Source organism: Haliotis asinina, chromosome 11 (assembly GCF_037392515.1).
Source record: "Haliotis asinina isolate JCU_RB_2024 chromosome 11, JCU_Hal_asi_v2, whole genome shotgun sequence".
NCBI lineage: Eukaryota > Metazoa > Mollusca > Gastropoda > Lepetellida > Haliotidae > Haliotis > Haliotis asinina.
The window spans coordinates 41253510-41258672 of NC_090290.1; positions in this window are offsets into that span (position 1 = coordinate 41253510).

Here is a 5163-nt window from a genome sequence, read left to right on the forward strand (position 1 = left end):
TCACTTTTTGGATTTTCTTTTTGAAGCAAACAAGTATTTTGCCATGGCTCCACAGTCCCTTTATGTACAGGTTTAGAATTTGTCTTCAGCAAACGGTGGATGTCTTGATATCCTAATTGTGTAGATGAGTAGATGAATGCTCATGATGTTGATCATTAGATTGTCTGGCCTTGACTTGGTTTCAGTTTAAAGCGCATCTCTCTCTCTCTCTCTCTATCTATCTCTATCTGTCTATCTGTCTGTCTATCTATCTATCTATCTGTCTATCTCTCTCATTTGTTTTGATTGAGATTGAGAGGTATTGAGATGTTATAAATCCACATCATACATTGTTATCTTCTAACTTGTATATTTCCATCAAGCATCGTCTTAGACTACACCAACACAAAGTTCAAAGTCATGCTGTCTGTGTATTCAACAGAGCAGTATGTAAATTGATGTAAATACACGTCTACCAGTTTGGTATGTGTACGTGATTATGATCACTCATAATCCTTGACAATAACTGGTAGTGGTACAAGTGGCTTTGGTGAGGTAAGTGATGAATGGAATAAATTCCCATTTTACTCACTTCTGATTATTGTCTCAATCAAGATAAATATACTCTTCACAAAAAAGGTAGGGGAACTGTACTGTCAATGCACGACTGTCGAAATTGGGAGATATATGGGATTCAATCAATGTTGGTACAATTTTCATGGGTGTTTTGAGAATGCATCACCACATGGATTTCATTCAAAGCAAACTTTTCGTTCAGTTATCCCCCTTGTTAGGGGACAGGTTTACAATTTTCAGTCAGGAGTGTATGATTTGGTCTTGAAAACCCTGACCATGCACAGATGCAAGAAAATTATCGGAAAAATGGTCTTCAGTCATATATCGACCTGCCTGAAAAAAGTCAAGATTCATGATGACACCCCATGCACGTGTAAGAGGCTCCCACGTTGTGCACGTGCTTCCCATGCATTGTGTTTGCGTGTGGTGATAACGTGAAATGATGCTGCTTACACAAGATGAATGTCATTGTAACGTTCCTCAGTGGGTTTTCTTTCTACCAGACTTCAAAGTTCAGGTTCCCCTACTTTTCAATTTCGAAGAGTACAGTATAACGTGAGACTACTTTAAACATTTAGAGGTTGTGGAATATGAAGTTTCATTTCTTCCAGAGGCCACATTGGTTTCTTATAGATTGCTCCCTGCCTCAAAGTGAGCGGAATGTTCACCTTTCGACCCAGTCTAAGTAAAGTTAGTGTCAATACACTCGTTAGACTCCACTGCCGTTAGTAGTACTTGCTGCCTTTCGGCCATTCATAATTTCATGTTATTAACACAAAGTACATAGCTTGATGGTAACCTTCGCCGACGACTCCGAAGACTCGGGTTGAATTTCCCACATGGGTACAATGTGTGGAGCCCATTTCTGGTACCCCGCCGTGATATTGCTGTAATATTGCTGGAATATTGCTGAAAGTGGCATTAAACTAAACTCACTAACTGATTAGAGGGACTCTTCTTAGAATCTACCTTGTACATTGTATTACACATTGTATTACAAACTTGACATAATGCACGCATTCTTGAAACAATAACACACACGTGTACAATCTATGTTCTCTTGACATATTCCTCGTATCCTTTCGCTTGTAACCCATTTAGCACAAACTGCGGGGTCCGGTGGAAATCTGTGCATGGTGACACCATCACCTGACCCCAAGGAGCAATTCACTGCAACACAACAATTCGGCATGTCTTTTATTGACGTCGAGAAATCAGCACAATGACGAGCTTCCTACACATTTTCTATACAACAAACAATATACTAATCTAGAATTCCTATTCGCACGCTTCCCATAATCAACGCTCACATACAAACTCGCACGCACGCACGCACGCAGGCACGCACGCACGCACACTTTGTGTATACATGTGAGGTGTCTGGAAGAGGATGTATGCGGTGGACCAAATTCGAACGGCCGAAAATGTCACATTGACAGAACTAAGAACTTGAATTCCATTTAGTCAATCATACAGACGCTGAAGCAGATCTGTATAGAGGAAAACCCACGCAAGTCAAATCTAGATTTCCACAGCTTCAGGAAATAAAATCTGTGGACACCTTTTTATTCTATTGATAATTTTGATTTTAACAAAACTTTTTTTATTGTAAAATATGTTCATTTCAGAGAACAGCTGGTAGTCTAAGTCCCAGGCAGCTCTGCCTTGAGACGGATATGTTGCAATCAGTACGAGGATGACTGAATACAAAGGATTAAGTGGAATTTCCTGTCAAGAACCATGCAGTTTCTCTTTAGTCTCCTCACGGACATAATCCTTGGCACATAATCCTTGGGAAACATCCGGGTTAGAACACAATTAATCAAGCTGTAAACACATCGTTAATGGATGTTAACTAATTAACAGGATTAAACAGGCTATGAAGTATAGAGTCATTGTTTCGACTAATCCTATACTGATTGGTTGAGGACAGTGACATACAATCACAAGGTCGGAGAAGCTAGGAGATCGCCTCGTTGATCTGAGGTAAGGAGATTAATTATTCCTTGATATAAAATCGCACCGAGCTCGCTCATTCAGTCATAACACCTACAGTGATAAGAAACGTGTACAGTTATACGAGCGCTTCCTGCTATTTCACACTTCGAAACCCCACTGCAAATTAGTCAGTCCAACGACTCGATTACCTTTATTTACGAGATTTATCCCACTTGGTCACCCATATCCCCCAATAATGCAGAGACGACAGCCTCTCACTGACAGAGACCAACATCGGTTAAACGACCTCAACTCCCGCCTAGACGCCATCACAGCCCTCGTTCAGACTGTAGCAATGGTGCAGAGGACGGAGACGGTCGCTGAAAGAGCTCACCATCAGATGGACGACCTCATAGCCCGGATGCAGAACATATCCTCTCGGAAACAGCGTGCTGTTAGGTGTGGGCATATATCGGGGTCTGAGCTCCTTGGTCAACGGTACGAGATCACCAAGGCTGTGTTCTTTATGTACAACCACTACCTCCATCAACAGACGGATGCCATCAGCAGGATCCTGACGCGGCAGGGGACGCAAGCAAGCATGAACAGTGACCAGTTTGAGGTTGACTTTGAAGAAGAGGAAGGCGCCGCCATGTTGGAGACGGGTTTACATGCCCGGGTAGATATTCAGATGGAGAGACTAAGTGTTGACGACAATGAGCTGGTTGATGAGGAAGATCAAGATGACTCAACGGAGATAACTTCTAACTCCTTGTGCCTCACACATTGGCGTCATTATTCACCGACGAGGCTAATATGATATTTACAGACCTGAGATGCCGAATCACAAAGAGATCTTAGCGCAAAGACAGTTGTAAGATAGTGCTAAATGTATAATTTCAACATCACAGGTCAAGAAATCTAATTTTTGCAACTCCTATTTTAGAAATACACCAACAAACCAACAAATTGGAAGTGCGGAAACAAACTCGAGCTTTGGTGGTGACGAGTGGACACTGAAACTACTCGGCTTACCACCGATTCCACAAAACGAAGACAAATTGTATTAGTGCTGTAGGACGCTCCAGTTCAAACCTTTCAGTATGTTAATAAATTTTATTGAATTGATTTTTTTTTAATTTGTTAGTCGTCCTCTTTCATTTCAACACAATTGACACACCCAACTGAAGTGTTTACGGTTTCAGCGGAAGCTGAATTATATTCGCCATTTTACAAATCGGGATGTCATTGGTTCAATCTGACATCTAAGTTCGCACTTGATTAGACTAACCGTTGTACATTCAGGGTTGAAGGGTATATGGCAGATAATGCACCTTTTCACAACTGTCAAACCATTAAGATTTGGATAAACCCCTTATTCGCCTCCTAAGACAAGCGTGGTTTACTGAAGACGCTCATCTTCATGGGGCTCATCTGCAAGAGCGGGTGAAAAAGGTAGGAGTTTGGTGGGTTTGTTTAGAAATGATGCTCAAAAGAACAAAGATAATGTCAGGAATTCTGAGGAAAGCTTTGTGTTTACGCGGCTGTTAGCAACATTCCAGCAACATCACGACGGAAGATGGTAGAAATGGACTTAAATATAACACATCCCCCCTCAGGGACGATGGAAATACAGCCATTGTTGATCCGACTAATCGTTGGTCGGAAGCGGCAAATGATGAATCTGTCGAGGATGAGGATTAGGATTAAGATGAAAACTACTGCTTGTATTTTCCCCATTGAATTATTGAAATCATTCATCCACTGCGTTAGACGGCGATGAGTGTATATTTTTTGACAGTTTAGGTTAAAACTTGTATAGTTTTAAAAATATTTAGCAAAGTTATTCCGTTTTTCAGTTCTGGATAGAAACGAGGTGTTAATTGATGGCGACATGATGGGCGAGTTTGCTGAACTTGAGGTGTCGACTTCGAGTCCAAATGTGACCGGAAATGTGACGCATGAATGCGTGCGTACACCTTGTGTGAAGGTACAGGAACGTGCAATAAACGTGGACAAAGTATTGTGACTGTGTCCCAGTCCACCCAGTTGTGAATTGAGTACCTCGTCAGGATGAGAAAGCCGCAACATCTCGGTGCGCCTAGCGGCTGCAAGAGTTGTATGGTCCCCAGGGAGTTGAGATTTTTAATATGATGTGCGGTTAGATATTCATCCAATGATCGGGGGGGGGGGGGGGGATTCCAACGCACTGAGCATGTCCTAGTTGCGTGGATATGTGTGCTGTATAAACATCCAATAAATAATACTCTAACTCCGTTTTGGTAGATACGTTGTTACTTTAGGTACACAAAACTTGTCATCTCGACCATTCCTTACTGACTCGTGCCCACTTGCACAAAGTGATCGATGAGCTAAGACCGTTTTAAATCAGTTAGGGGTAATGGGAGGTACGCCCATCGCATAGCCCTAAGGTCGCTGTGTGCTAGTAGACCCTGTTTTACTCTGTCAAACAATTATATGCAATGTACACCATGCAAGTGTACAATATGTGGCAAGCCTGGATTATCACTGTCTCTTGGTTCCTTCATTTTCATGATCATAATCTATGAACTTTTGTTCTGTAAAATGTATTTATTTCAGAGACAAGATGCTAGTCCAGCAGTGTGGATAAATAAAGCAGAACAATTCCATTTAACGTACAATTCAGGG